General features: G+C 53.3%; 2 long non-coding RNA genes across 2 annotated transcripts; both read right to left on the bottom strand.

Annotated features, from left to right (window-relative positions):
- Positions 1–2,539: 2,539 nt before the first annotated feature.
- On the bottom strand, positions 2,540–8,340 carry LOC130679969 (uncharacterized). Its single transcript, XR_008992955.1, has 2 exons — positions 8,033–8,340; positions 2,540–3,205 (listed from the first exon to the last, which is right to left on the bottom strand). It is a non-coding gene; the product is annotated as an uncharacterized LOC130679969 (long non-coding RNA).
- Positions 8,341–10,608: 2,268 nt separating this feature from the next.
- LOC130679971 (uncharacterized) lies at positions 10,609–14,390 on the bottom strand. The gene is made up of 3 exons (XR_008992956.1): positions 13,231–14,390; positions 12,680–12,935; positions 10,609–12,075 (listed from the first exon to the last, which is right to left on the bottom strand). It is a non-coding gene; the product is annotated as an uncharacterized LOC130679971 (long non-coding RNA).

Raw genomic sequence — 14,390 nt, forward strand, 5'->3', positions numbered from 1 at the left:
AGGGGCAGCTGGCCACCGGAGGAGGGGAGGCCCTGGCCCTTGCTGCCCCCCACTGTTTTTTCAGAAAATATGTTTTACCTTAATAATAAAAAAAAAAAGAAATAGCCTCCCTGAGGGCAGTGTGATGTGGATGTTGTCCCTGGGGGTCACCCCTGTGCAGGTGGGATGCACTCAGGGAGAGGACTGCCCCCACACTGCTCTTTCTTCTCAAAGCTCTGCCCCACAGGCAGACATCGTGTGCCCCCCGACCCACCCCGGCCCTCAAACTCTCTGACCCAGGGTGGTCCCGACCTGTGTATGCCAGGTTGCCCTCCATCCTCCGTCCTCGCCCATAAGGTGCTCAGGAAGAGCGGGGTGCTCTAAGCCCCAGGCGGGCACACCTTGGCAGCACTGGGGAGGGCTGCTCAAAAAGAACCTGGGCCTTTCTGCCTGTCACCTATAGATTATGATCAGACATGAAAATCTACTGATTAGAAGCCCCGGGGTGTCTCCTCACGGCTGGGACACCAATGCACATGTACTCCAAGTAGATCCCAGGGCTGCACGCCACCAGTCTAGCACTGTCCCATTTGATGAGACACAGCTGCCCCACACATTTCAGAAATTCCGTTGCAAAAAATGTGGAACTTGGTCTCTCAAAGCACCTCCAAGAGGTGCATGCCTTCCATTGGGGGGCTTTCTCTGAGCCCAATTTCTCCACACTTCACACCTCACAGCACCCCTCAAAGCTCCCAGGACCCCAGTCCTTCCCCATGGTGCCCCTCAGCCGCCCACCCCCAGGCCAGGCTGGTGTGAGGCCCCTGGTGTCCCGCTCCTGGGTCCTGGCTGAGTGGCCTGAAATCTGTGACAAAAGGCTGGGGAGGCTGAGCGGAGGCACTTGGCTCTGATTCTCCCCACACTGCTCCCCCAGGGCTCTCAGGACGTGTTCACCCTCCCAGGAGGGGAGGCCTGGCCTGGAGGGGAGTTCCAGGATCAGCACAAACACCCCCTTTGGGGGCTCCAGGCTGGAGACAGTCTCCAGGCCTTACGCTGCAGGTGGAGCCCCAGACTGGGGACTGGGGAAGCGGACGTGGGCCCACCTGACAGCCTCAGGTGACCACGTGACAGGAGGTAAAATCGGGACACCCAGGCCACCCTCCTTTCCTTTCCCTGGCCCTGCCCACAGCACCCTCAGAGCCATCTGCCTGCACGGTGGTCCCAGGGATGACCTCAGGCTCCCCGGCCACATAGGGAGGTAGGTTTGGGCAGGAGGAGGGCACACGGGCCCCTGGCAGGGCAGGGGCCCAGGTCAGACCTGTCATCCTGCACGGCCCACCAGCCTCAACCTGACACAGGAGAGCTCTGGGCCCAGAAACAAAGCAGCAGCCCTGGGCCTGCTGGGTGGTCACTGGGCCAGCGGTCCGTCCTGCCCCGGGTCTGTGCAGGGGCCCCAAGCGCGCTACGGCCTAGACCGCTGGTGCTGGGACACCAGGCTCACACGGCGGCGTGGCCACCCTGACTGTGGGCTGCAGCGCACCCTCTCCACCCGGCGTGTGCTGGGGAGGTGGCAGGGCCCTCCGGCCGCTGGTGCGCTCCTCTGCACCCAGGCACCGGCTCTGGGGGCTCCCCGTCTTCGGGCTCTTCAGAGAAGCTGATGCTGGTGTTCTTGTTCGCAGGCTCAGAGAATGAACTTTGCAAACACTCAAGGTAGGAGAGCATGTGCGAGGCTTTTATTTAGACATAAAGCAGAGGACAGAGCTCCTGGCTTGCCCCTGCCCGGAGGGGACAAGACAGCCCCGGGGTGATGCACTGTCTAGGGGATTTAGAGGCAGGTGAGGGACAAAGGGCCAGGGATGCACACCTGCTAAACGGTCCCCAAATGCTTACCTTCGAAGAGACACTAAGTTTCTTACCAGTCTTCCAGATTATTTTGCTTACTTGCCAGTATTACTTGCCTACGTTGCACATCATTTGATTAGGGCTAGAGGAAGAAAAGCAGCATCTGGGTAGTTGAAGAAAATAAGCCGGGCCTTTGAGCAGGCGACGGTACATTTTACAATAGCCTCATTTAATGGACACAGTGAAGACATGGGCTATGCTGCGGTCTTTTCTTATGTGGGGGATATTCAAACATTTCAGGACAAGTCACTCCTGGCTTTTTAGTTATAATTAATCTCACACAAGAACGCTTATATTACTTTAGAGAATGAATGTGACTGACTTTGCTTAATTGTTTAATATGGAGTTTCAGTAGGGGTTTTATTCCGGAGGCCCTCACCCTGCTCTGCCTGCACCCACGGTCCCTGCCTCACCAGCACTGAGGCTCCGTGGCTTCCCTCCCCAGCTGCCATTCCCTCCTAGTTCCCCCTCCAGGCTTCCCTTCCACACTCCCCAAGCTCTCTGTTCCCATGCTCGCACCCCTCTCCCCTCCACCGCCCTCCCAGCCTTCTCCTTCCCCCACCCCTCCCCTGGGCTGGGACGCCTGTTAGGAGGGCTTTGTGCATTTTTCTCGGTTCTTGTCCCCGCCGCGGCAAAGAACTGAAACGCAGAGACACAGTAGTGAAGTCGAGTTAAAGTTTTATTTACGGAGAGAAAGTGCACACTCAGAGAGAGGGGAGTGTGGGCAACCTCAGAGAGAAAGGCGCATTGAAAGGTTTTTTTGAAAGGCGCATGAAGGATTTTTCAGGAATGTGACAAAGGGCTAGGGGTGTGGACCTGTGAAGTGGTCTCAAGATGAGACATGACGTTTCTTATCAGTCCTCCCGGTAATTCTGCAAAATTAGCTTAACACAAGAAATGCACTGCTCGGATTCCCTCCAGAATAGCAGCTTCCTGGTTTGGGAGCATATCAATTAAGACTGCCTTCCCTGCCTCCAAGGTGGGCTGAGTTATTGTATGTTCGCTGAAGAGTATGTTATGTGTGGATAAAATGAAAATTCCTGGGGCCAGGATTCTCACCTGGGCCTAGTCGGCTAGCTCACTACACATGTGGGCAATAGGTTGCTACTGACTCTATAGAAAGAGCTCCACCCAGTGCTCTGGGTGACACGGTGACACGGCCGCGAGGCTGCAGGAGAGCAGAGCAGAGGCTGGAGTGGTGGCAGCGCTGAGGTCAGAGGCCTAGAGGATGTCTGCAGGACGGCTGTGCAGGCAGAGAGGCCCAGAGGCAGAGACCGGCTTGCTGCATGCAGACTCGCTCTGATTGGATGGGATGTTAGGGATTGACCTGCCACGGTGGAAATAAAGTTGGGTAAAGCCCTTTCACCCCAAGAACGTTTTACTGTCATTTCTTTGGTCACATTGAATCCATAGCGAAATTGCCCAGGGTTGAAACCCATTGGCAGGACATTAAAAATCTCACTTCTTCACTTCCTGGGTTTTGAAATGCAATCTTAGCTTTAAGACAGAATCTTTCCTGTCTTACTGTGCTGTTATGGCTGGGCTAGCTTGCTAAGTGAACTGTCCAGTCCGCAAATTACTTGATATGGGGATGGAGGAGGAAAAACAGCATATAGGTAAAGGTAAAAAAATAAGCTGGGCCTTTAAGCAGGCTAAGTGAGTCTCACCATGACATGATTTACTAAACACAATAAAGACAAGGGTATGCCGAGAGACGTTCCTTTGTCTGGGGAACACTCAAGCATTCCAGGCCAGTTACTCCTGGCTTCTGGAACTTTAACTGATCTCACTGGAGAATGCCTATATTCTTAGTTTGCTATTTTTACCCTAGAGAAGGGACAAGCAGAAGGTGCCAAAGAGCCCCGTGCACCTTATTAAGAAGTGCAGACTCTATTTCATACGCAATATGATTCTGAGCAGCGAAATATGATCACTTTCTTATAGGTAGGTCATCTAGCAGTAGTGAGGGGAAAGAATTTAAGTGGGAGGCACTGAAGGATTGGGGGTCAAGTAGGAGGCCACTGCGCAGCTTAGGGGAGAGACGGTGAGGGCTTGGAAACCCACTGTGGTGGTGACAACCGAGAGGAGACACAGACGTGAGAAAGAGCAAAGTCACTGGAACCGGGCCTGACTCGCTATGCGCGGGATGGAAGGCGAAGCCGTCTCCCGGGTTTCTTCCTGGGATGGCGGGGGACAGGTTCCGACACTGGTAAGAAAGTTGTGGGCAGAGGAAGATAATGGACTAAGTTTGGAAGACTTTAGGTTTGGGATACTTGTGAGTAACCTAGGAGGAATTAATATTGTCAAAATGGTAATCCTACCTAAGGCAATCTACAGATTCAAATGCAAACCCTATCAAAATACCAACAGCACTCTTCAACGAACCGGAACCAAGCGTTCTAACCTTCATAGGGAACCACAAAAGACCCCGAATAGCCAAAGCAATCCTGAGAAGGAACAATAAAGCCGGGGGGATGTCACTTCCAAACTTCAAATCTTAGTAGATCTGCATAAGAAGTCAAGATCTACTACAAAGACACAGTAATCAAGACAATTTGGTACTGGCACAAGAACAGACCCACAGACCAGTGGAACACAATAGAGATTCCAGACATTAACCCAAACATATACGGTCAATTAATAGACGATAAAGGAGCCGTGGATTCATCATGGGGAAATGACAGCCTCTTCAACAGCTGGCGTTGGCAAAACTGGACAGCTACATGCAAGAGAATGAAACTGGACCATTGTCTAACCCCACACACAAGAGGAAAGTCAAAATGGGTCAAAGACCTGAATGTAAGTCATGAAACCATAAAACTCTTAGAAAAAACATAGGAAAAAAAATCTCCTGGACACAAACAGGAGCAACTTCTTCATGAACATATCTCCCCAGGCAAGGGAAACAAAAGCAAAAATGAACAAGTGGGACTATATCAAGCTGAAAAGCTTCTGTACAGCAAAGGACACCATCAACAGAACAAAAAGACATCCTACAGTATGGGAGAATATGTTCATAAATGACATGTCCGATAAAGGGTTGACATCCAAAATATATAAAGACCTCACGAACCTCAACAGACAAAAAGCAAATAATCCATTTAGAAAACGGGCACAGGATTAGAACAGACACTTCTCCAAAGAAGAAATTCAGATGGCCTACAGGCACATGAAAAGCTGCTCCGCATCGCTAATCATCAGATGAATGCAAATTAAAAACTGACAAACAACAAATGTTGGCGAGGATGTGGAGAAAGGGGAACCGTCTTACTTAGACTGCTGGTGGGAATGTAAATTAGTTCAACCATTGTGGAAAGCAGTATGGAGGTTCCTCAAAAATCTCTAAATAGAAATACCATTGACCCCGGAATTCCACTCCTAGGAATTTACCCTAAGAATGCAGCAGCCCACTTTGAAAAAGACATATGCACCCCTGTTTATCGCAGCACAATTTACAATAGCCAAGAAATGGAAGCAACCTAAGTGTCCCTCAGTAGATGAATGGATAAAAAGAAAGATGTGGTACATATACACAATGGAATATTATACAGCCAGAAGAAGAAGAAAATCAGGCTACCATTTGCAACAACATAGATGGAGTTAGAGGGTATTATGCTCAGTGAAATAAGCCAGGCAGAGAAAGACAAGTATCAAATGATTTCACTCATCTGTGGAGTATAACAACAAAGAAAAAAAACCTGAAGGAACAAAACAGCAGCAGACTCGCAGAACCCAAGAATGGACTAACAGTTACCAAAGGGAAAGGGACTGGGGAGGATGGGTGGGAAGGGAGGGATCAGTGGAAAAAAAGGGGCATTACTATTAGCAGACATAATACAGGGGGGCCACGTGGAGGGCTGTACAACACAGAGAAGACAAGTAGTGATTCTATAGCACCTTACTATGCTGAAGGACACTGATTGTAATCGGGTATGTGGGGGGGACTTGATGATGGGGGGAGTCTAGTAAACATAATGTTGCTCATGTAACCGTAGCTTGATACCAAAAAATAATCATAATAACAACTTAATAAAAAATTGAAAAAAAAGATTATCATTTAAATTTGAAGGAGGGATTAAACAATCTCCAGATAAGCAAAAGCTGAGAGAATTTAGCTCCCACCAACCGTCTCTACAGTGTATTTTCGAGGGACTGCTATAGGTGGAAGTGTTCCTAACATTAAATAGCTGTCACCAGAAGTAACAAAAGGGGATAGACAAAGAGTACAGAATATGACACCTAATATATAAAGAATGAGGAGGGAAAATTTTAAAAACAGCCTCCTTTAGATTGTTTGTAATAGCACACTTAACTGAGTTAAGTTAGATTCTTAGATAGTAAGGAAGGTGAGGCACCCTTGAACCTTTGGTCACCACGAACCTAAAGCCTGCAGTGGCAATAAAGACATACCTATTGATAATCACCCTAAGTGTAAATGGTCTGAACGCACCAATCAAAAGACACAGAGTCACTGAATGGATAAAACAACAAGACCCATCTATACGCTGCCTACAAGAGACAACTCACTGCAAACCCAAGGACATACAAAGACTAAAAGTCAAGGGATGGAAAAAGATATTTCATGCAACTAATAGGGAGGAAAAAGCAGGTGTTGCAGTACTTGTATTAGACAAAATAGACTTTAAAACAAAGAAAGTCACAAGAGACAAAGACAGACACCACATAATGATAAAGGGGTCAATCCAACAAGAGGATATAAGCATTATAAATATCTATGCACCCAACACAGGAGCACCTACATATGTGAAACAAATGTGAACAGAATTAAAAGGGGAAACAGAATCAATGCATTCATTTTAGGAGACTTCAACACTCCACTCACTCCAAAGAACAGATCAACCAGACAGAAAATAAGTAAGGAGACAGAGGCACTGAACAACACATTGGAACAGATGGACCTGACAGACATCTACAGAACTCTCCACTCAAAAGCAGCAGGATACACATTCTTCTCAAGTGCACATGGAACATTTTCAAGAACAGATCATATACTAGGCCACAAAAAGAGCCTCAGTAAATTCAAAAGGACTGAAATTGTACGAACCAGCTTCTCAGACCACAAGGGTATGAAACTAGAAGTAAATTACACACAGATGACGAAAACGCCTACAATCACATGGAGGCTTAACAACATGCTCCTAAATAACCACTGGCTCAATGACCAAATAAAAACAGAGATCAAGCAATATATGGCGAGAAATGACAACAATAATTCAACAACGCAAAATCTGTGGGATGCAGCAAAGACACCGCCGAGAGGGAAGTACATTGCAACACAGGCCTACCTCAGGAAAGAAGGACAATCCCATATGAACACTCTAAACTCACAATTACCCAAACTAGACAAAGAAGAAAAATTGAGGCCCAAAGTCAGTAGAGGGAGGGACATAATAAAGAGCAGAGCAGAAATAAATAAAATAGAGAGGAATAAAACAATACAGAGAATCAATGAAAGCAGGAGCTGGTTCTTCGAGAAAATAAACAAAATAGTAAACCCCTAGCCAGACTTACCAAGAAAAAAAGAGAGTCAACGCACATGAACAGAATCAGCAAATGAGAAAGGAAAAATCAGTACTGACACCACAGAAATATGAAGAATTATGAGAGAATACTATGAAAAATTATATGGAAAGGAACTGGATAACCTAGAAGAAACGGTCAACTCTCGAGAAAAACGCAACCTCCCACGGCTGAGCCAGGAAGAAACAAAACCTGGACAGACCAGTGACCGGCAGGGACACTGCCCCGGGAATCCCCAACGGCAAGGACGACAGGCACCTCGGGAAAACACTCTTTTAATTCCGAAGGCGCGGCCCCCGGCGGCCTGTCCCCCGCCGCCCCGCCGCGGGTCCCGCCGGGCCCCTCAGCTCGCCCGGCCCTCGCCCTCGAGGCCGCCGCCGAGAACCTCCACACGCGGCAGGACGCCCTCCGGCCTCCCCGCCTGCGCGGCCCCCGGATTCCCCGTCCCGGGCGGCGGCGGCGCGGCCCCCGGCCGGGCCCAGCGAGGACCCACCACCCGCGCCGCCCGCCGAGCCCTCGCACGGCCGCCCCCTCACCGGCTCGCCCGCGCCCGCAGGCGGAGGCAGAGGTCCCCGCGCCCCGTCAGGCCCCGCCGCGCCCCGCGGCCACGTACCTTCCGGCCCGCAGAGCCGTCGCTGTCGCCTTCACCCCTGAAGCGGGGCCCGCTCGGGACGCTCCGCCGCAGGTCCGCCGGGAGGAAGGCGCAGCCGAGCACAGCGCGGGTCCACCCTCACGTGGTCTCCGCGGGGCCCGCTGCGCGGACGGGACGGCGGCCCGGAGCATGGACGGAGCCGCGGGAGCTGCCTCTGCCTACGGCGCTCGCGAGGCTCCCGACTCTTGAATGTGGCGGCGGCGGCGCCTGCAGCTACTAAGCCGCCGCCGGACTCACTGGTTCTGCGCGCTCGCCCAATGGCTGCCTGCTCCGCGGCGCCGCCTTGCTTATTGGCCACGGGTGCCGTCAGTCGGAGGCGGGCCTGCCCGCGACCTGCGCGCTCATTGGCCGCGAGGGCCGTCAGGCGCGGGCTGTCATTTTCTTCGATATACTTTCTGATTTTTCATGAGATGACCCACGCGTTATTTTTTTTTAATTAATCAATTAACTTATTTAGGTGTCCTTAGTGCACAATCACATGAGCAACAATGTGGTTACTAGATTCCCTCCATTATCGAGTCCCCCCCACACACCCCATTACAGTCACTGACGATCCTCGTAGTGAGACGCTGTAGAGTCACTACTTGTCGTCTCCGTGTTGTACCGCCCTCCCCGCGCCCCTCCTGCATTATGTGTGCTGATCCTGATGCCCCTCGCTCCCCTTGTCCCTCCCTCCCTTCCCACCCACCCTCCAGAGTCCCTTTCCCTTTGGTAACTGTCAGTCCATTCTTGGGTTCTGTGAGTCTGCGGCTGTTTTGTTCCTTCAGTTTTTGCTTTGTTCTTATGCTCCACACGAGTGAAATCATTTGCTGCTTGTCTTTCTCCGCCTGGCTTATTTCACTGAGCGTAATACCCTCTAGCTCCGTCCATGTTGTAGCAAATGGTAGGATTCGTTTTCTTCCTATGGCTGAATAATATTCCATGGTGTATATGCACCACATCTTCTTTATCCATTCATCTACTGAGGGACACTTAGGTTGCTTCCGTTTCTTGGCTATTGTAAATAACTCACCTCTTATTAAGTTATTTAATTTTCAAGGGATTGGGGATTTTCTACATATCTTTCTATTACTGATTTGTAATTTAATGCACTACGGTCAGAGAACAAACATATTTTGTATGATTTCAATTCTTTGAAATTTAGTTCAGTTGTGTGATCTATGTGATCAATACGTCATATGCTCCTGAAAATTCTGTTGTTGTGGAGTGGGATGTTCTATTAGTGTCAACTAGATCTAGTTGGTGGATACCATTCAGTTTTTCTGCATCTTTGCTGAGTTTTTTTTATCTACTTGTCCTATCGGTTACTGAGAAAAAAAAGTGTTGACATATCCAAGGAGACTGATGGACTTGTCTGTGCTTTCCCTTTAGTTTTATTAGTTTTCCTTTTCTTTCTGTTAGCATTTTGGGATGCTTTTAGTAGGTGCATTAGTGTATCTTCCTGGTGAGTTTATACTTTCATCATTATGTATGGAGATGGGTGTGAGCGCGCGGCCCGGTCCCTCTACCTCTGCGTGTCTTCGGCGCGGGCGCCCCGGCACTTGCAGAGCGCACCTGCTGTTGCGGGAGAGCAGCGCGGGACGCGCGGCAGCAGGGTGCCCAGGGCCGCACGTGGCCTGGGGCGGTCGGCCCGGTCCGTGCCCGGGGTGGGGGGCGGGGCTCGAGGCCACGGACACCACCCTCGGACGACGGGCGCGCCCAGGGGCCCAGGGACGGTGGTCCCCTCCTGTGGGGCCGGGCCTGCCCTACCTCCCTACCGTGGCCAGGAGGGGAAAAGCCCTGCCTCCGGGAGCGCAGCCCGGGCCCGGGGACGGGGGTGGGGTGGGGGGGGTCTAAGGCCAGCGCTGGCCGGCGGGTGGGGGCGAGTGGAGGCGATCGGAGCGCAGGGCTTAGGGGCACCCTCCGTAAGGCCTGCCTGCGGGGTGGGGGACCCGCCGGCCTGCCCGCGGGTTGGCCCTGCCTCTGGGCGGGGATGCCAGGCTGAAGGCGGGTGTGCCCACCGCCACCCCCAGCCCCCGGACGCGTGTGAGGGTGGGGGACGAGGCCCGGCAGCCGCAGGTGGTCACGGTGGGGCGGGGAAGGGGCTGGGCGAGGGGGGGCACCCGCGGTGAGCGGGCGGGAGGGGCAGGCGGCCGTGGACTGTCTTGTCCCCCCCACCCCACCCCACCCCACCCCACCCCACCCCGCATGCCCCAGGAGCTCTTTTCTCCCACTTTCTCTCTAAATAAAAGCCTCCCTGGCTTTCTTTCCTACCTCGATCAGTGTTTGCGAAGTTCAGTCTTTGACTCTGGGAACAAGAACCCCGGTATCATTTTAGTCTGTTAAAATTCCCCGTTCTGCCCCCTCATTGTTTCTGTGTCCCATCAAGTATTTTACCAGACGTTTCCTGTTTTATATTCCCGTGAATTACTTCCCTTTCCCTTTGAAGTTGCAGACCCTCACCCCTCCTCCGTGGTTCAGGAGGACACACAGACCTCATTCTCCCTGCGTAACTCCAGGGAGGGGAGATCCCAGGGCAAAACACCTTTGAAAGCGAAATCAGGCAAAGGGAGAAATAGTGTTCAAAAGCCGTTTATTGCCCACAAGCAGTCGCCCTGCGTCTCCCTCTCTCTCTCTCTCTCCTGCTGCAGTAGAAGACAGCCAATACTCCCACCAAGCTCTCTGGTCCAGGGAAGCCCTCGCTCGCCCACGTAATCACCCACTGATGGAGACGGACTACTTCTCCCCACCCCTTGGAAACCCCTGTGGATGCGGACATGCACTAAAGCCAGGCCAAGAGAGTTTTGCAAATATTGCAATTTTACCCACACCCTGTCTGTGGAACAGATGTCTATGGCTTCCCTGTATGTACTTAACTAAATTTTGTTACTTTTTCTCCTGTTAATCTGTTTCACGTCAATCTGTTTCTTACTCCAGCTAAGGGAACCTCAGGGAGAGAAGAAATTCTTGCTGCCACCACCGGTCAAGTAGCTACGTTGACCAAGGGCTGACCCAGGACCTCCATCTTTTTGTTGAAAGGAGCAGGATCGTGTGGAGAAAATGGAAATTATAGCCAGGCTTCTTGCCTGGGTGTCACACACTGTAGACCTGAGGGGCCCGTCAGCACGTCTATGGGATGTTTACAGAGAGGCTGGTCAGTCTTGGGAGTGTTCGGCAGAAAAATAGATATGAGCGGGATGAGAGAGAATTAAGGCCAGTAAAGTTCACTAAAAAAGGGACTCAAAAGGCATTCTGTCCCAGGGGACTGAGGAGGAGCAGAAAAGAAAAACAAAACGCTAGTGAATTGGCGCAGGAATGTCTGCTTGGGCCCCTGCAAGCTGCTACTTCATGTGTCTGCACCCCAGCCTCTCTCCTACCATTTCCCCTTGAAAAGCCCTGACCGCTTGCGTGTCAGGAGGAAGGTGGTTCCCTAAGGCAGGAGCCTGCCACTCCCTCATTTGCTAGCAAGTCAATAAACTCTCCTTTCCTTTCCTCAAAACCTTGTCATTGTGTTTTGTGATTTGACCTCAGGGACGAGGACCGGGTCTTGGTATCAGGAGCAGCACCCCCCCCACCCCGACCAAGTGCCCGCAGTGCCGCTCCTTCAGTGTCAGAGGCCACAGGGCCGAGCTGTCAGGGACGCAGAGCTCCCGGCTTCCTCCTTGCTAGCCACGGGGGACTGTGCCGGCCAGGAGTTCGTGCTGTGTGGCAGGGCAAGTACAAGTCTCTAGAACTCCCTCCGAAGTATATATTGAAAGCAGTACTGCCTTCCAGGAGAGGTTACAGACTGGAGTTCCCACCAAGGCCTTGGAAGACGTGGGGGTGGTGATTTCCACAAACCCTTATTGAAGTCACTCACTCGGCCTACTCAGAAAACGGACGAATCTTGGAGATGACAGTGCATGATGGACACCGTGATCGGAGTGTCTCAGATTGCAGTTACTGCTGCACATGGGGCTTCATCACTTGGTCCCCAAGCACCCAGTGTGTAAGTATTGCTCAGGAAAATGCTCTTTGTTCTCTTCCTGTGAGTAAAGACCAGCAGGGCAGTTAGCTTTCAGCCGGCAAGGAGAGAAAACTATCTCAGAGGCATATCAAATCTCCAGACTTAGGTTGTCCCTTAGTGACAAGGAACCTTCCTGTCCTTTTCCTTCCAGAAGCCGTCACACTGGCCCATCCCACTGATGGCACTACGCCCACTGGACCCAGTGATCAGGAAGTACAACTTGTCTAAGCACACTGATAGAGCAGTCACGTGTCAGAAGGTGGGAAATAAATCCAACAAAAATTCAGGGGCCTTTCGTCTTCGACAAGTTTCTAGAAGTCTATCGTGTGGGTATGCCTAGCTCTCCTAAGGTGATGAATGAGGTGCTGTACCTGGACCCTCCTCCACCCCCCGCACACAAACGGCACAGCAGCCTGGTAGACCACCTCGGATTTCAGAGGCAGCACAGACCTCATTTCCAGTGTGCTACTCTGACCCATTTACTGATTGGTCTGAAAAGCACCTAGTCTGAGAGCAGCCTGGACCTTTGGAAGGTGGATGCCAGTAGATGGCAACACCTGGATCCCCTCTCATTGCTGCCCCTTCCAGGTGCACACCTGAAAACGGCCTACCGGGGGACTGACCTGCCCAAGATCACAAGGCCCGGACCCCGGCCTGACTTGCGTGCTGTTCCACGCTCCGTGCCAAGCCTGGTTGGCACTCCTCCATCTCTGAGTCTGTGCATCAGACACACGTGACACCAGTCCCCAGGAGCTGGAGGGGTCATCCATGTATCCCTGGGGATGTCCCTAGGGAGGAACGTCTGGCATGACACTGCCTGTGCAGGTTGGGGCGTTGGGCTGCTCCTGGGAGGTACCGCGGCCGCAGCGGGACACGGAACTGGTAAGAAAAAGAGGCCTGAGCTCAGCTCTTGTCTCCTCAGAGCTGGGACCCTGGTGACACTGCCAAAGAGCGAGGGGAGGGCTCTGCTGGAGACTGTGTAGTCGTGCAGGGCAAAGGCCAGGAGGGTGGGCGGTCAGCAGCCCAGAGGGGCATGTGGGCGTGTCTGAATGCACGGAGGGGCCCAGGAAATGGACCCTTGAAGAAGTGATGTCACTGAAGACACGCCCAGTAGAACCTGAATTGTGACCCGGACGGAACCCAGACCCTGGCCGCAGACCCCGGTCCTGCTCACTTGACCGGAGGCGCTCGACAGAGCAACATGCGGTCTTGTTGTGCGGAGCCTTCTGAAGGCGTGGGAGTCCGGGAAGCCGAGACGGAGAGTCCTGCTGCTCGCTGTGGGCGCGGGCTCATTGACCTCCTCCACCGCCTCTGTCCGTGTCTCCCGAGGAGCCCCGAGGTAACACAGGGCAGCCCAGAGCGGGCCACTCCAGGGCCAGGCCACAGTGTGACCCATCCCAGGCTGATCTTCCCACGGCCCTTCCTGTGTGTGTGCGGTGGGCGTGGGGCATGGGTGGGACTGGAGGCTGGGGAGGAGGGGGGCCGTTCCTGGGTGGCAGCACGTTGGGAGGTGGTGGCCCCCTAGCGGGGCAGTCAGTGCCACAGCTCTGGTCGCAGCATTCAGGACGTGGAGGTGAGTGTTGGGACCAGGCACTTCCACCCGCATGTTAGTCCTGAGCCCGGGGGTGTCCTCTCCTTCCCCCAGGGACTGGATGTCTAGGCAGATGGCCCTGTGCGCCTGACCTCGGGGGCGGGCTTTGCGGCCCACACTGCCCCCTGCGGGGAGGTCCACGCAGCCCCGGGTGCCTCCTCCGCAGCTACCAGGCGCCGGCTTTGCAGAGCTCCACCCTGGGGAGCGACGAGGAGCTGGTGGATGGACTCACCTACCCCATCTCCCTGGGCCTGGGGCAGGCTGGCTACACCCAGGACCCCGTTCCAAACCTGGCAACCTGCCAGGGCCCTCCCAGGGCTGCCCCACGAGCGTGGCCGACCGGCCCACTCCAGAGGGCCTGGAACCTCGTCCCCGGGGGCACCCCGTGCCTCTCCTTGCTCACATCCCGGGGGGCTGGGGGCTCTCGGGTGAGCTGCGAACCTCCCTCGTCCTGGTGGTACCTGGGTTTCCCACTGACTATACCCCTGCTGCCCCCCTCAGCCTGAACATGAGCCAACTGTCCACGGGACTGAGGTCCCCAGGCGCAGGGCTCCCCGGAAACGCGTGAGGAGGAAGGGGAGAAAGCGCTCGGCACGAGTGCAACCAGCTCCACACACCAGCCGGAGCGCACCTGAGCTCAAACTCCCTCCCGAGGAAGCCGAGCAGCTGACCAAGGGACGGCGGCTCCCCTGGTGAGCACCCACCCCCTCCTCAGCACAGTCGTGCCTCTGCCCACGGCCTGC

The sequence above is a fragment of the Manis pentadactyla genome, chromosome 12, assembly GCF_030020395.1.
Source record: "Manis pentadactyla isolate mManPen7 chromosome 12, mManPen7.hap1, whole genome shotgun sequence".
NCBI lineage: Eukaryota > Metazoa > Chordata > Mammalia > Pholidota > Manidae > Manis > Manis pentadactyla.